Raw genomic sequence first — 18,850 nt, forward strand, 5'->3', positions numbered from 1 at the left:
TGAATGTAAACAATGTATCCATGTACGTATATTGCATACGTTGTTTACGTAGGTGATGCTCTCCTAATCATATGGATAATAATCATAAAAATGTTATGAGTTTATATGTAAAACATGTCAGAACAATTATAAGACACATTCTCTGTTTAATTAAGAGCAGCTGTGATTGTTAGAAGGCAGGATTTTGCCTCTTTGACATTTTGACACAAGGCAGAAACTGATTTTCTTCCTCAGTATTTATGTCTTGTTTTTCAGGACAAATACTTTATCTAAACATAATATCTTAAATCAGATTTCTTGTTGTTGTTAAGCATAAACTCACTTAATTAGGATTTTGTTGTTTGTTTGTCATTGCAAATCTCACATCAGTAAATATATCTTGATTTAAGAATTATTCAATATTTGTACTGGAAAAAAAGATAAAACTATTAAGAACTCTTGAGAATTAGCATTTTAGTGTATGTTACACATTCATGCATATGCTGCAGTGTCTGAAATCACTCACTAATTCACTAAACAACAGATTCTTCACAAATGCATAGAGTCACTACTGAACACTTTTTTGATGCACTCTGAATGAAGGGATAATAACTTTGAAATCCGATCACATGCTCAGACCACACTGGATCAGATTTTAATTGAATATAAATTGTTCTGTGAATGTGGTTTGGATGGGGTTAGTGAAAGTTTTTTTTTTTTCAGTTTAGACCACAGAAAAATAAACGCACTGAGTTGGACACTGAAACATTTTTGCTGCCTGTCTGAACAAACCGTAAGAGACACATGAAAAAGCCTCAAGAAAGAAAAACACCCAGACGCAAGATGTGTGTGTGTGTGTGTGTCTTTCCTGAGGGGGAAGAGAATAGTGAATTTAGAGTTCTGGGAACAACACTGGACATCACAAAGACAAGCTCTCAGGAGGAATAAACACAGAAAGATGTTTGTTAATGTGAATTTCAGATATTTTGTTATTCATGGGAGAGAAACATCTCCAATGAGATCTGTTTAATACTTAACTTCCAGATTAAATGGAGATTCAGTCTCCTGCGTCTCAGATGTTTCCCCTGAGACAAAGATCCCATAATCATACACGTGCCTCCTACAGAGTTTTGCAAGAATCTCAGCAGTTGCTACGTTTACATGCATAAGTTTTGGTTCAATGGGACTGAATTCATTCAGATTGATGAATCTGACTGTAGTTTTCACATGAATGCTAAATAAAGTGATCGGGTTGATGCGCACATTTATAGGTTACAAGCTTCAAATAAGATTTTTTTTTTCTTTTTTTCTTTTTTTTTTTTTACATGTGCACACTGCACAAATATAGGGGAATCAGGGAATCAGGGAGAGATCGTTCGCGGTCGTTTGGATGATCGGTTTCTCCCTGAACATAGACCACCAGCTCAGCAGAGCCTTCCATTCCTTCCTGATCTCCATTCAGAGATCGAGAGGGCATGGAAGAAACCGTACTCTGCCCGTATTCATCGACATCAGCCGGATAACTTCACTGATGTTGAGGAGATCGGTGAGTACGGTTATGTGTCGATGCCGCCCGTTGACGAGACGTTTGCGAACTATCTCGTTTCTGGGCGGGTGTCGACACTAAAAGCTCCGACTCTACCATCCAATCCCCTTAAAACCACGACTCGCTTGAATGGCAGAGCATACACGGCAGCAGGTCAGGCTGGTGCTGCCCTTCATACCATGGCAGTGCTCCAAGCCTACCAAGCTGACCTGCTGCAGGATCTTGACCAGGGGGCAGGGCTATCCCCTGAGGCGGTCGCTGAGTTGCGCCGGACCACAGATTTGTCCCTCCGGGCCACTAAACAGACTGCTGCCGCGATCGGCCGATCGATGGTGGCCACAGAGAGGCATCTGTGGCTCAACTTGGCTGATATCGGGGAGAAAGAAAATCCCTTCTCCTTGATTCACCAGTTTCGCCTGCTAAACTTTTTGGCACCTCCGTTGAGGCGGTGGTTGGAAAGTTTAGGGAGGCGAAGGGGCGCTCAGCTGAATTTAAGACCTGTATACTGCTGAGATCCGGGCCCCAGCCCAGGCAGGTGGGAGGACCTGGTCCGTCTTGGTCTGAGGACCGTAGGCAGGACCAGAGGTCTAGTGTCGCCTCTCGTGCCCCCCCCCCCTCCATGGAGGAGTAGGACACAGAGGAGGCGAGCCTCCCGCAAAAAGAGGGACTTAAAGGAGGTCATTCAGTACAAGCGCTGCAACGCTCAGCGGAAGTAGGGTTTGATCTCCCTTGAGGGCCTTTTCTACCAGCCCTCTCCCTCTTCTTGACTCCCCAGGCGTTTACATTACACCAGCCCTGGGGATTGGGCCTTATGATGAGAACTATGTTCTGATGGCCCGCCGTACCAACTGGTTGATGTGAGCGCCTCTTTTAGGCATGTAAAAGTGGTGGACCCCAGATTCATTGAGAACTCTCTGGCGAGTCTTCACTCCGCACGCCGCAGGTGAACTTTTTGGTTTGTAAAATTCTGTGTGTATAACTAACACTGATTGTATTTCTCTACAGACCTTGTTCCCTGTATATACCTAGGGGGTCATTCTTAGAGGAGCAATTAAAGTATGGACTTTAGGGCCCTGAAGCCTCCCCCAGTTGGTGGCTAGAACGAATTAGGAAGAAGCTCAAAGAATATTTGGCTTCTGTGCTGAGTATGTGATGGCCTTCCTGTCATAACATTTTATATGCGTGGTGGGCCACCGCTCATTTCTGTTTAGCCTCAGGGCTATTAGCCACCCAGGGGTAGAGTAGTTGTTCTTCCTAAAAAAAAAAGATGTTGGAGGTGTGTTGCTAAGTATAGCTGCCCCATTGATTATGTGTCAGGCTTCCTCCCCTAGATTTCAGCCTCCTCCCTTAAATGGGAGTTGTTGGCCAAGGCCCGCCCCTTTCTCTGCATTCAGGGGTGATGCAGGGTGGTAGCTGAGGTAGGATCAGTCTGGCAGGGTTAGGCCATCTTTCGCTCTGCAAAATGACAGTTTGTCAGACCCTGCCGAACAGAGATGTTTGGGCCTCTAGAGCTGGCTCCACTCAGCCCGTTGAGCTAATCGCTCGACCGATGGGTTGAAGTGGGTTGGCTTGCAATTTAGCCCCCCCGCTCCCCTAGGCTGGGTGCAGGACAAATCCCTGTAACCCTTGGAGCCACTTGCAGGCCCGTTCCCTGTCTAACATTGCAGGGGCATATGGTTGTTACTCCCCCGCTAACTCAGGGTAGTTTTGAGTAGTCCATTCTCACATCTGTATTTATCTACCTCACACCACGATGGCTCCGGTTGAGCAGGGAGTTCTAAACTACATTTCATTCCGGTTTTTGAACTCCGCTCCCTTTGAAGCCAGAGCATTGCCATGGGCTGACGCCTATGCATTTAGTAGGTAGGCCCCTAATGGGGCCTCCACTAGGCAGAATGGCGTATGTTGTACTCCCCTGCTATAAGGGTATTGCTATTTGCTGAGTACACTGCCTCTGGCAATGTGATTAGGTACCAGGATGCTGTAGCAACAGCTTTCTGCCACGAAGACTGCATGGTTGGGTAGTAGGCCCCAGCAGGCCTCCTTGACCGAATAGCCCCCAATACGGCTCCTAGGCCAGCTCACCTTCGGTGGTTGGCTCTGGTAGTTCGGGCAGAAGGCTCACTGCCGATTAGTAGGCCTTAACAGGCCTCCTCGGAGGTTGGTCACAACATTGTGGAACATACACTAGGACAAAACTATAGGAAAAGTTTTTAATAGTATGGTTCCAGCAGTGTTCGTTAAAGTAGCAGAATAGACTTGCTATCAGCTAGTAGGCTCGACCAGGCCTCCCTGTTAGGCGAGTCCCCAGCAGCAGTTACATCCAGCTGATTAGACTGTTTCAGGTAGTAGGCCTCTTCAGGCCTCCCTGAAGGTGGGTTCCCACATTTTGTGGTGGTCAGGTAGTAGGCTTTACTAGGCCTCCCTGAGGGTTTAATCCCAAATACTGTGGTTACTAGGTGGCAGGCTCCACAGGCCTCCCTGTAGTTGAATTTCCGCTTCTTTGAACTGTCAGGTAGTAGGCCTCATAAGGCCTCCCTGAAGGCAAAGCCCCAAAGACAGTCAACTGGACTGCCAGTCTGGCTCACTATCAGCTATGGGTTTCAGGTAGTAGGCCTCTCCAGGCCTCCCTGAAAGTAAGCTTTCCTGCACTGTGTTTATTAGGTAGTAGGCCTCACTAGGCCTCCCTGAAGTTGAGATCCCACATACTGTGGTTGTCAGGTAGTAGTCCTCACCAGGCCTCCCTGGAGTTGAGTTCCAAATGACTTTCAGTTTCCACTTAAGGTGGTTATCTGGTAAAAGGTAGTAGGCCTCTCTAGGCCTCTCTGTAAGTGAACTCCCACATATTGTGGTTGTCAGATAGTAGGCTTCACCAGGCCTCTCTGAAGGTGAGCTCCCACATACTGTGGTTGTCAGGTAGTAGGCCTCTCCAGGTCTCCCTGGGAGTAGTTTCACGGTGATGCTGGGTTTTGTAAGCTAGTGGCCACTTACTTTCAGTTTAGCAGTCCTTATCAGGCAGCTACCGAAGGTGAGTTTGCGCCCTGGCTCGGCTCAAGTTTTTATTCTCTGCTACGGGTTCCCTCCTGGAACCTCTTTATCCTGCTACAGCCTGGTTGCCTACCAGATAGATCTTATGCTCCCCTCACTGAGAGTCAATGTGAGTATGTGGTCTCCTGAGTCTGGTCAGTCGGTCGTAGGCCTCTCATGAGGCCTCCCAGTTAGATCAGTCCTTAGGCCCTCACAGGTCTCCTCAGTGTTTTTGAAACACAAACACTGGGTAGATCCGTGGATCGAGTAGAGAAACTCCCCTCGCTGGCAAGGGTTGTAAAGCACTATGCTGAGTCATACTCTCCAGGATATCCCTTTTCTGAGATCCGGGCCGAGTGGTTCACTGCCTGCTCCGCAGTTCCTCGGGCTGGATGCCTTCCTAAAGGCAAGTGTCCAGAGGCTCTGTCTACGGACAGACAGGAAGTGGCCAGTCTGTAGTGTCTTATGTAGTGACACCAGGTCAGGCCTGCCTGGTGGCATTTCAGGTGGTACATTCCCCTGAATAGTGACTGGCTGGGGTTCCCTCGGGTTCCCTAGCCACATTCCCTAGAAGGGACCCCTTCTAAGAAGTTGAAGTTGTGGTCCTAGGCCCTTGAGCAGGCCCAGGTAGACCTTTCACTAAACTATGTTTATGGAGGTTTTCTGTGGTATCATATAGCTTGGGCTATGACCGTAGGGAGTGCTGTCACTGACAGCCCTGTGTGACCTGAGGGTGAGTGGTTCTAGCGTTCATTGAATTGCTGGTTCTGACAGTTGTCACTGCCATTGGGCATGCACTCCCTTTAGTATGGCGGCATGGGTATTTCGTTCCCCATAGCGTCGATGACGTATTGTCGAAGTTCCCTTCGAAAGGGAACGTCTCAGGTTACAAATGTAACCTTGGTTCCCTGAGAACAGGGAACGAGACAATACGTCCCCCAGCCATGCCTCAGGGTCTGCCTGCCAAACAGTCCCTTCAGACAAAAGGATATTGTCATGGTTTCAAGGCGCCCTTTTATATCCAGGTCGCACGCTCATCATTCAAGCTGATGATTCACGGCTGTCGCCGGTCAGCATGATTGCTGTGAGTTGATATTTGATTTCAGACACCTGTCACACCTGAGGCATTCCCCATAGCGTCGATGACGTATTGTCTCGTTCCATATTCTCAGGGAACCAAGGTTACATTTGTAACCTGAGACGTTTCTCACTGATGGCACATAATAACCACTCTCCTTTACTTGTTTTTAACAGCAGTATTGATATTTATCCATTTATGGATAAATAAAGATATCAATATTCATCCATTATGTTGCTCATATTTATCACAAAAAAAGAAAAAGCCCCTCCCCGCACCCAAAATGGGTTGCCTGTGGATGAGTATCCAAAACAAGGTTGTCCTGCTCCACTTCACAGTTGCCGAGTGAATGGATAGTTTTATAATGATAGAACACGCATTTATACAACTTTTTATTCAAAAGGAAGAGCCGCTCATTCCGTGCATCATATGTCATTACGTTATTTCTGCGTCATTGCACATGCACAGTCCTTTCAGTTTTGTGATTGAAACCGATCGAGTGTTTAATGCACTCTCAATCATATTAGAAGAGGAATAATCCACCCCCTTCAATCCGATCACAAGTTAATTCCAATTGAGCTCAATCGGAATAAATTAAGGTGTTTAATCATGTGGTGAACTTCTTTGGGATGGCACCACAAGGAATCGTTCACTTGCAGAGTGCAAACTTCTGGAGGGCACATAAGATTGAACTAGTGAGTTTAGGTATGTTGGCGCCGTGCCAGTGGTCATCTTGTAGGCAAGCATCAGTACCTTGAATTTGATGTGAGCGGCTACTGGTAGCCAGTGTAACCTGATGAGGAGAGGAGTAACGTGGGCTTTTTTTGGCTCATTGTAGACAACCCTCGCTGCTGCATTCTGGATCAGTTGCAGAGGCTTGACAGTACATGCAGGACGGCCTGCCAAGAGAGCATTACAATAGTCCAGTCTGGAGAGAACAAGAGCTTGGACAAGAAGTTTGGTGGCTTGCTCTGACAGGAAGGGTCTAATCTTCCTAATGTTGAATAAGGCAAACCTGCAGGACCGGGTCGTTGTAGCAATGCGGTCTGTGAAGCTTAACTCATAATCCATCACAACTCCTAGGTTTCTGGCTGTCCAGGAAGGGGTTATGGTTGATGAACCCAGCTGTATAGAGAAATTGTGATGAAATTATGGGTTAGCTGGCATCACCAGGAGTTCTGTCTTAGTAAGATTGAGCTGAAGTTGATAGTCATTCATCTGGCTAGAAATGTCACTCAGACAGGCTGAAATGCGAGCAGCTACCTTCGGGTCATCTGGTTGGAATGAGAAGTAGAGTTGGGTGTCATCACCATAGCAGTGATAAGAAAAGCCATGCCTCTGAATGACAGATCCCAATGACGTCATGTAGATGGAGAAGAGAAGTGGTCCAAGTACTGAGCCTTGAGGAACCCCTGTAGCAAGTTGTTGTGACTTTGAAACTTAACCCCTCCAAGACACCCTGAAGGATCTCTTGGAGAGGTTGGACTTTAACCACAGGAGTGCAGTTCCAGAGATGCCCATCTTTCTGAGGGTGGACAGGAGAATCTGGTGATTTATGGTGTCAAAAGCAGCTGAAATGTTCAATCCAGTCTCAGGGCTTCAGTAACCAAGAGCAGGGCAGTCTCAGTTGAGTGGATACTTTTGAAGCCAGATTGGTTACTGTCCAGGAGGTTGTTCTGTACAAGGAACATAGAGAGCTGGTTGAACACACCTCGCTCAAGTGTCTTTGCAATGAATGGAAGAAGGGATCATTTCTGTAGTAAAAGTAATGTCTGTAGTTTTCTAGAAGCACTGGATTTAGAGATGGTTTCTTAAGCAGTGGTCTTACCAGAACCCGAACATTTCTCATCAAGTGATTGATGAGCTGCACTTCACATTATTTTTATCAACCAGTGACACATTTTGGTCTCCTACAGAAGAAACATGTGAGATAAAGATGATACAAGGGTTCAGTTGACAATTGTTGACTAAACATGCTTCATTTAAATGAAGATATTTAATCTTAAATCCCAAGATTGATACTGTTGTCGGTTGATTCATGAACCAAACTTCACTAAACAATAATTTTGTACTTTAATATGAAGCAAAGGATCAGCTTTCAAGTTTTGTGTATTTAATCACAAAATATATATATATAAAAAAAATTATGCAGTTTTGAAACTCTTTAATGTGACTTGACAGATCATTGTAGATGTGAACGAACATCTCTGTCTTTACCATTAGTTACAGCACCAAAAGAGTTTGTTCAGAAGGTGTTGAAAAAAAACAGAACTTACTGAATGGACTATGAAATCTGTTTCAACCGCTGAAAGATATAAATGAAACAGCTTGTAAACAATAATGTCATGTAACATCATATTTACCTCGGAAATACTCTACAGAGGAGCTTTTTAAAATATATGCACTGTATTACATATTCATTATATTTTTACTTAATCTGGTAAGAGTTTCAATTATAGCCACTGTATAAATGTTTATATTTTAACAAGAAATTATAATATAAATAGAATATAAAACATGCCTTATGTTCTATTTAAATGCCAATTATTAGTTTTTGAGTGTTAATTGTCAAATCTAAATAATTAGAAATAATTATAGCAATAAACCAGAAAAAAAATCTGCTTTAGTTTTTTTTTTTTTTTTTTTTACCTGATACATATCCCAATGAATTAATATTGAATCAAATTGAGATTGGAATCAAATCAAATCAAGAGCTTTGAAATCTGTGTCAATATTCTTAATATTTGTATTAAACATAATTGAAACATAATGCATTAATAAACATATAAACCCCCCCACTTATCTGCTATTTAGATTATTATAATTTTTTCAGTGTTAATTATTGTATTTCAAAAAAATAAAAATAAAAATCATAAGCAGGTTTAGATTAGGTTTTTCTTTAAAGAAAATGTAGATGTATTTGATATATTTCCAAATTAATTAATATTGAAATGACATCAGAAACAAACTGAATCAAGAGCTTGTGAATCAAAATAAAGTTGAATTGTGAAATCTGTCAATACTCTTCATACTTACATAAAACTTATCTGAGGACTGAAACATAATAGCATGTTATTGCATATATAATAAAAAGAACTGCCAACTGTGCAATTTAAATGTTATTAATCTCAAAATAAATAGAAAAAAAAAACAATTCCTAAGAAAAACTAACGTACCTAATACATTTGCAAATTAATTGATATTGAATCAAAGAGATTATGAATCTGAATCAAACTGAATGGTGATGAATGTTACATTTGCATATTGTATTGTATGAACAGGTGAAACTAAGTAAGTCAGTTCTTCCACATATATATTACATACATACAAAGAAATGAAATTGCGTTACTCTCAGAACCTTGGTGCATACAGATAACACTAACAGTAGAGCCTAAAATAGATAGATACAGATTAAATATAAAATACAACTATAGAAATAAGGGTATGTTAAAAAAATACAAATAAAAAACAGTTAAATAAAGCAGCACATGGCAGATAGAATGCAAACCAGTGAAGTAAACAAACAGTGCAGATAAAATGATTGTAGGCTGCGCTTGGGAAAGAAAGCACACGAGATGAGACCAAAACAATCTGTTTACAGTCTAAACATATACATTTTGACTATATTTATTAGATACAGAATTGTAAATGTATTTTATTCATTCAAATTGTGAAAATTGTGTCAATATCCAGCCCTAGTTCCCTCACATATCCTGAGTGCTGAATGAGCAAGTCTGAGCAGTGAAGTTTTCCTCCTGCAGTGTTTTGATGCCATCAGTCTGATATTTTTAAGGGTTTGTTGTGCTGTAATTCAGATTCATGACCTATAGCCTGTTTGCACTTATTTCCCAAAGGCTTCCCCACACAGCACAGTCTCTCTCTGTGGGTTCTGCTGTGAGATGTGAGGAGAGATGAGGGTTCGGTCTGATAGCAGCGTTATGATGTCTGTATTTTAATGACTTCAGATCACTGACATGATCTTTAATTGGAAAAGTGATGCATGCATCAGGAAGCAATTACCATCGAAAGAGAGAACGTGTCATTTGAAAGTCAATTTCTCTTTCATTTCCTCTCATCTTTATTGTCTCACGGCCTCTTGCCTTTCTCTTTATTTGACCTGTTCATCTTTTGTCATATTATCTCTGACTTTCATCTCACGCTTTTTTATGTGTCTCTGTTCGGTATTCAGATGAAGCAGTTATTCCTCAGTGTTTGCACTGAGAAAATATCTTTCTTTTCAGCTTCCATCCATTATCTGTTCTTCTGTTTTCCTCCGTGTGATTCTCACTGGAGCTACATCGTCGTTTAGAAAGACGGGTGATAGAGGGCAGGACTAGGGCCATAACATTTCTGCAAAGAGGAAAACGTGGACAGAATCACAGAATACAGTTCGTGAAAATGAAATTCACTGTATCAGTGTTAATTTCGTTGACTAAATATTTTCGTCATTATTTTCGTCACGAATATATTTTTGCTGACGAAAACGAAACGAAAACTAAAATAGAAGGCACTGATGGAGACTAAAACTATGACTAAATTGATTGACATTATCGTCAACGAATAAAGGACGAGACGAAAATAGACTGTGACGAAAATCAAATCAGCAGACGGGAGAGATGCGAGGAATGAGCAAAAGAACCGGCAAAACAGAACAGACTGCATGAGAGAAGAGAACCAATCAGAGCCTGACTTATTGAGACGTGAAGCGAAGGTTTTCAGTTTTTATGAGCTCCCGGGAAGTCGGCATTCGAAGAGGTGATAGGGACTTTAAGCAACAGCCTCTGGTGGAACGGCAACGCCATCCTGGCGTTGTATTGCGCCTGCGCGAATTTAACTGCTACTTTGTGACGTTCTAATTTAACGGTCTACTACGGGAGAACAGCTGATTTGCCAGAGTCGCTACAACGTGAGAGGTTAGGTAAATAAATGTTATGTTTTTAGACTTATTTACATCATACAATATTAAAAACTCCTCTTCTGACAAAAGATTGTCATTTAACGCCAAAAGCAATCCTTCTCTTGCTTTTTTAAATTATATATTTTTTTGGATCTCAATAAATGAATTAATGCTGCGTTGCGCTGTTCTGTTTTACCGTTGCTTAGTGACTTTTACGTTCTTGGCTACAGCGGTGTGACGGCAAACTTCCGGCAGCTGTTGCTTAAAGTCCCTACTGTCTAAAAGAGCGACAAAATGTCCACAGCTCACTTCACGTTTGACGACGAACAAAACAAAACAAAGTGTAAAGCACGCAGAGCGCTCATTCGTGGCAAGAACACAACCAATTTGAAAAGACATTTACAGACGAGCCACCCGGACATTTTCTCAAATGTAATTTCACAACGATGTTCTTTTGTTTATTGAGCTAAGCAAAATTGGAATAGTGCAGTGCGTAGATGTTGTAGCATTAAATATTACGAACTGAAAAGTACTGTAAAATAGCCCCTTCAAATTAGATGCGAGCACAATACTAATACGTAATATCATGATAAATACATTTGATTAATACTAATGTTTAGTATATTTTATAATGTTCTACTTGTTGACAATATCACAAATATTTCTATATTAGTCATGTGAAACATGAATGTTCACATCCTATCATTATACATACAAATCTAGCAATATTGTAGTATTTAAAACATACAATATTGCTAGACAAATGAATACCTTATAAAATCTTGTTACTTTTTTTATCCACCTAGCTGCCAACTTATTAAATATTTACTTTAAATGTATGCACTTATTGTTCAGCTCAGCTGTAAACTTTAAGGTCCTGGACCTAACTTTATTTTTCTTTTATTGATGGTCAATTGGCAGCTAGTTATTGTTTACATTATCATGACAGTGTTTGTTGCTGCATAAAAGCTTTTGAATCGAAATAAAGACACAGTTGTGTTGAAATAAAGTTGAATTTGTGTTTTATATATTTTGGTTAAGTTTGTTTCCTATACCAGCTGTAAAAAATTGTCTAGTAAATCTGTTATTGATTTTAGTCTTATTTTAGTCGACTAAAATACCAAGCAATTTTAGTCGACTAAAATACCAAGCAATTTTAGTCGACTAAAATAAGACTAAAATTAAAATAAATCAGATGACTAAAACTTGACTAAAACTAAAAAGAATTATAGTCAAAAGACTAAGACTAAAACTAAATTAAAATTTCGTGTCAAAATTAACACTGCACTGTATAAGGCAGAATTTTAGATGAATAAATAAAAAGTAGGACTGTACACTTTATCAAACTGTGATGTGACAACTGCTATTGAAATTAACTTATTACAGATACAGTGCCCTCCATAAGTATTGAAACAATAAAGACAAAATTGCTCTGATGAATATGAGACATAACTACAAGTTGACATGTTTTATTATTGGGTGTTTCAACACATACATGTTTTATCAGATAAGAAGATCAGCGCTTTTAAAGTTTCATCCTCCTATCTGATGTGAGCATAAGTATTGGAACATTTGCCTCACAGGTCTTTCTGAGCGATGAGCTGTGTCCTATTGCATTAATTGTTCAGATATTAAAAGCAGGAAATGTGTCATAAGTTATATCCATTGCTTCTGCATTCTGAGTCTTGCATTCAGTGACGACACACACAAACCAGGATGAAGACGAGTGAGCTGACTTTGGGAGAAAAGCAGACAATTTGGATGCTAAAAGAAAAGAGGAAGTCAATTAAAAACAAAGGGCATGGAGAAATCAACTGCAGTAGTTGATGACAGACAAATCATAAAAGCTGTGAAAAAGAACCTGAAAAATACTTGTCTGTATAAAAACAACCTCTAGAAACCTGGGGTGATGCTCTGACAATCTACTGTCCACAGGAGACTTCGACACAGAATTATAGAGGCTACACAGCAAGAACCTAACCTCTGGCAAGCCCCCAAAATAGAAAGAAAAGCTTAAAGTTTGCAAAAGCCAGTAGAGTTTTGGAACAGGGTTTTATGGACCGATGAGACAAAGATTAACCTTTGTCTAATTGATGGGAAAGTAAAAGTGTGGAGAAAAAAAGGGAACTGCAAATGATTCTAAGTATACAGCCTCATCTCTAAAGCTTGGTAGAGGTGGTGTCATGTCATGGGCTGTCTCTGGCTGTCTCTAGAACAGGCCCTATCAATTTTAATGATGACTTAGTGTATGGTGACAGTAGCAGAATGAATTTGAAGGGTACAAAACTATCTTGGTTACCCATATTTAAGAAAATGCCACCAGATTCATATTGCATAAGTGCTTCATATTGCATCAGGACAATTATACAAAACACCCTGCCAGTTCAGTCAATGAGTTTATCAGGGCAAAGAAATTTAAAGTCTTAGATTGCCCGAATCAACCTCCAGATTTAAATCCAATTGAACAAGAATTTCACCAGCTGAAGAGGAGACTAAAGACAGAAACTCACCAAAACAAGCAACAGGTGTAATTGGGATTAAAGGCTGGGGAAAAGCATTTCAAAGGATGTAAGTATTGAAAGTAAAGGTACAAGTAAATGCAAAATGCAAAAGAAGCAATTATTTATTTATATATATATATATATATATATATATATATATATATATATATATATATGTGTGTGTGTGTGTGTGTGTGTGTGTGTGTGTGTGTGTGTGTGTGTGTGTGTGTGTGTGTGTGTGTGTGTGTGTGTGTGTGTGTGTTCTTACAGAGTTTGAGTAGCAAGATTGTGTTCATTTTTAACTATTTCTTCCATTTTGTATTTTTGGGTAAGAATAAGAATCACTTCATCAGGTACTTAGTGTCTTTCATTCCAAAATAGGAAAACATTCCTGGAATCTGCGTCTGAAATGGCATGTATTTACACAGTTTATGTATCTCAGAGGGGACATGGATTCATTTAAACTGCAGATACAGATGTAATAAAAAGGCTCAATGTTTGTTTTTAAACATTGACATTTTAACGTTTGATACAATTGAAAACATGAAGAAAAAAAAGTTGAAATGTTAAAGCTAGCCATTGCGAATAAACACTCCACTATTAGTACAAGCCGGTTATTCTTTACAGAAAACACACTCGATTTAAAAGTCAGTCATCTGATTGTATTGTGCATAAAAAAAATGCACTTTACGAATTACACAGACAGGAGCAACTCATGGTGCCATCACATGCTATTACAAACTTTATAAGCTCCACCTGGGATTATGAGTATGACTTATTCCAGTGGTCAACTTCACATTGCTTTCATATGCAATTTTAACTCCCAATTTCTTATTCATGATCATTCTGGTAACACGTGAAGGCAGTAGACAGACAATGGTAGCTTTTGCAACATTAGCCTTACAGAGTGCCAGGGAGGTCTTTTGGAAAGGCAATTTGGAAAACTAATGTGTGATACTTACGTCTTCTGGAGGTGTAGCTGGATCACGAACAGCTGGCACTGCTCCATACTTCAATAGAAATGTTTGTGCAAAAACTGCTTTATACTGACCGTCATTCACAAAGCAGTCCGGTGTAAATAATTTGCACAGTTGACGGAGAATCTTCTTCAAAAATAAAGTTAATCCACCTCATCTTCAGCGGCTCAGATTTCGTGAGTAAATGGAGAGAGCTATGTACATCCAGCTACAGAACACCTAAAGTGCTGCAATGCAATGGCAATGGTGGACAGTGTTGAACTCACTGTGAACTCGCTCAGGGCGGTTCTATGTATAAACGACAGTGTCTGTCAACTTTCGTGGGTGAGGCCTGTGGCTAATGTGACGTCGCATTAGCAGCTAAACTGAAAACAGGTTGTTGGGAGACACTGCTTTTAACTTACAGGGATTAAAAAAAAGAACTGGGTGGATTTTTATCATTATAGGGTGGTTGTATACACACAGTTTTTTTGTCCAAGCAACATGTGAAAGTGAATTTTGCGTAATAAGTGCCCTTTAAGTTCATCTGTCCCGATACTTATGCTTACATCAGATGGTGGGATGAACTCTAAAAGTTCTGTCTTTTTTATTTGGTACAACATGTATGTTTCAACAGCTAATAATAAAATGTGACATTATATAGTATTGTCTCATATTCATCTTCATTCTTTGCTTTCATCTTATTCTGCTCAAGTCCATACTGCCAAATCCACCACTTCTCCTCTCCAGCCATCCCACAACATCCCACAACATGACCACTAGACCCAATCCCCTCACATTATCTCCAAGCAATCTCCCCTACACTGTTACCACAGCTCACACACATCATCAACATCAACACATCTCTTCTCACATGCACATTCCCCACTGCATTCATGCAGGTTTGGGTAACCCCACTGCTCAAAAAACCTACATTAAACACTTCACTTGCAGATAGCTACAGACCTGTCAGTCTCCTTCCTTTCATAGCAAAAACACTCAAATGAGTTGTTTTTAACCAGGTATCATTATTTCTTAACCAGAACAACCAACTGGATCCTAACCAGTCAGCTTTAGGAGTGGCCATTCAACTAAGACTGTGCTACTGTTAGTCACTGAAGCCCTGTAGATTGCAGGAGCTGATTCCAAATCATCAGTTAATATTTTACTGGATCTATCTGCTGCTTTTTACATGGTGAATCATCAGATCCTTCTTTCCACACTCTCATCACTGGGCATCACTGGGATTATGTTTTGCTGGTTTGAATCCCATCTCACTTGGTAGGTCTTTCAGGGTGGCCTGGGGTGTAGAGGTATCCTCAGGGATCAGTTCTTGGACTCCTCCTCTTCACCATATACACCGCATCACTGGGACCCATCATATGGGCACATGGTTTCTCTTACAATTGCTATGCTAGATGACACAGAGCTCTTTCTCTCATTTCAACCAAATGACCCAGTGGTAGCTGTACGGATCTCAGGCTGCCTGGCTGACATATCGGCATGGATGAAAGAATATCACCTACAGCTCAATCGGGCAAAGACTTAACTACTAGTTTTCCTGACCACTCCAAATGTACAGCATGATTTCATTAACAACTACCCCAATAATTATCCCATCAAGTGCAGAAATCTTTCTGTAATCTTTGATGACCAGCTGACTTTCAAAGACCACATTGCAAAAACTGCTAGATCGTGCAGGTTTGCACTGCACAACATCAGAAAATCAGGCAGGCTGGGGTCAGCTGTGGCCTAATGGTTAGAGAGTTGGACTTGTAACCCGAAGGTTGCTGGTTTGAGTCTTGGTGCTGGCAGGAGTTGTAGGTGGGAGGGATTGAATGAACAACACTCTCTTCCACTGTCAATACCCATGGCTGAAGTGCCCTTGAGCAAGGCATTGAACCCCCAGTTGCTCCCTGGGCACTAGATATAGCTGCCCACTGCTCCGGGTGTGTGTTCACTTCTCACTGCTGTGTGTGTGCACTTGGATGGGTTAAATGCAGAGCAACATTTCTGAATATGGGTTACCATATTTGGCAAATGTCACAACTTCTTTTCCAGGCCCTTGTCATTTCTAGGCTGGACCACTGCAATGCTCTTCTGGCTGGACTCCCATCATGCACATTCAAACCTTTGAGGCACAACTGGTCTGTAACAAGCCCAAAAGAGCCCATTTTGCACCTCTCTTTATCTCCTTGAACTGGCTACCGGTTGCGGCTCGCATCAAGTTCAAGACATTAATGCTTGCACATAGGCTCAGGCTCAGCACCAACTACTTCCACTCACTCTTATGAATCTACATCCCCTCCAGAAGTCTGATATTCACTAGTGAGCGTTGTTTCATGGTATTATCACAAAGAGTCACAAAATCACTTTCCAGAACATTTTGGATTACCGTTCATGGCTGGTGGAATGATCTTCCAACCCCTGTCTGGAATGCTCACATATATTCTCTTTTCTTTTATCTTTATCTTTCTCTATCTTCACCAGCTTGAAACTAGTGGTCGACTGATATAGTTTTTTTTTTTGACAACTCACTTACTTACTGGCCGATGAATATATTTGAAAAATGCCAATTTATCAGTATCAGTCATTGTATATTTGCCTACTATACGGTAGAATGTACCTTTAAAAGTGATAATAATTAAACTATCAGAACTTTAAGGAATATCAAAAAATTCCCTTGTTTTCATTTTAATATGTTAATGTTTTTAATGTTTAATATGTTTTAATGTGTTATGCCTTCTTTTGATTACCACTATTTTTATAATACATTTTTTCAAAACAGAAAAATTGAGCAGACAAAACTGAATTTCTTAACAAATAAAACATTTAAAATTGTAAATTGTAAAAGTTTTTTTAAATCAATCTTTTAGACACAAACTTTTACATGTTGTGTGAACATAAACGTTTGTTAGCAGTGTGTGTACACAATCACCCTATGATGCTAAAAATCCACTCACTCCTTTTTTTTAATCTCTATAAATCATGAACAGTGTCTCTGTGTTCATGATTTATCTGTGAAATGTGACATCACACTTTAACTGCCACACCCATAATAATTGACTGAAACTGCCATATTAACTGTGACCCCACCCTGAGTTTGACGCACACACATTGTCTGTCATGTTAATCTTCGTACCAGAGCAATTAAAAGCAGCATTCAAGTAAGAAATATCTTATTAGAGCTAGTGGTTGACCAATATAGGTTTTGTGCCGATATCTTAGAAAGCAGGGGGGCCAATGGCTGATATAAATCCAATATTATTTGTAAAAAAAAAAAAAATTGTAATTCATATTTAAGAAATTTGATATCATTTGACAATGGATTAAAATTGCAAGGTATTTTTCACAAATAAATAAATAATTAATAAAAATATAATATAAATATATATATGTATTTTGAGCTAAAACTTCACAAACACATTCTGGGTACACCTGAGATTTATATTAAGCCTTATAAAAAGGTGCATACAAAGTGCCTTTTAAAACTTTTGTTTAAGTTATTGTAGTTAAATAGTTAAACTTTCATTAATTGTAATTTAGACATACTTTTTTTTTTTTACCACAACAATAAATTCAGAAAGCACAGAATCCAAAAAAAAAGGGAAGAAATTAAATACATTTAAAAAAAGCAATTTGGGGAGAAAAAAAATAATTGGGGGGAGGGCGGTTAACGGGGCCCTACAGGAGATTTAAATGTATGTGCTTAGCTGAGGCTTTTATCTGATGCAACTTGCATGGAATCAAACCTGTGATCTCACCCAGCTGATCTGTAGAAACTCCTGGAGGTGCTGGAAGTGAGAGACAAAGAGGTGGAGATGATTACAGATGGAGCCAGAGGGGGTGGAGATGGGCAATGGGGTTTGTTAGGATGAAAGGATGGATGGAGAGCAGGAGAGAGACATGATCTGAAGAGAAACACCAGAGAGATCTTTCACTCACAGCAGGAGAGGAAAGTGAAAAATAGAGGGATCACCTGAGAGAAAATACTGTCGAGAGATGAGTGTGCGCGGCGACCAACACTTGCTTATTGTGTTTTGAAGAATCGTTTTTCACGCTTTACACTGCAATATAATACAACAAACACACACACATGCTCATCTTTCTTCATTGGGCCTTAGAGGAAAAACAGCAATATGAGGCTTTCAGTGTAAAATTACATCTGCACAAATCTGTGTCAGTGCGTGTGTGTTTCTGGGTCATTCAGTTATGTAGAATATCTTCATCTCACCATGTGTCTTAATATGCTGGATAGAACAGATGTAAAACATATTAGTTTTTTTTCTTTCATCATAATTTCATTATTAACCGAACACAAGGTATGGTGTCTCCAGGAATGAAAAAATAAATAAAAAGGAATGAAAATTGAAATGTTAACAGCAAAACACGTTTTCTTAGGAAGATAGTTTTAAATGATAATAACTATAAGAAAATAAGATTTAATTTTTCCATCCTTTTAAAAACTTATGGATATGAAATATTTGGGGATTTTGAGCTTCAAGTCTTTAGTTCAAGTTTTTTGAAGAAGTCATTTCAACAAAAATACAATAAAAACAGTAAAACTGTCAAATATTATTATAATTTAAAATGTTTTCTATTTGAATTTATTATACAATTTTATTTATTTCTGTGATGCAAAGCTGAATTTTCAGCATTATCACTCCAGTCTTCAGTCTCACATGGTCCTTCAGAAAACATTTTAATATCCTGATTTGCTGCTCAAAAACATTTCTGATTATTAACAGTGTTGAAAACAGTTGTGCTGCTTCATATTTTGCAGAAACCATGAAACATTTTATTTGTCAGGATTCTTTGATGAATAGAAAGTATAAAATGGAACAGCATTGATTGTAACATTGATCA

General features: G+C 39.9%; 1 protein-coding gene across 1 annotated transcript in view; it reads left to right on the forward strand.

The window, feature by feature from the left end:
* Positions 1-18,850, forward strand: part of LOC127970895 (testican-1-like) — a 235,333-nt gene that overhangs the window by 184,457 nt on the left and 32,026 nt on the right. The window lies entirely within an intron of this gene.

This window comes from Carassius gibelio, chromosome B14 (assembly GCF_023724105.1).
Source record: "Carassius gibelio isolate Cgi1373 ecotype wild population from Czech Republic chromosome B14, carGib1.2-hapl.c, whole genome shotgun sequence".
In the NCBI taxonomy this organism is placed as follows: Eukaryota; Metazoa; Chordata; class Actinopteri; order Cypriniformes; family Cyprinidae; genus Carassius; species Carassius gibelio.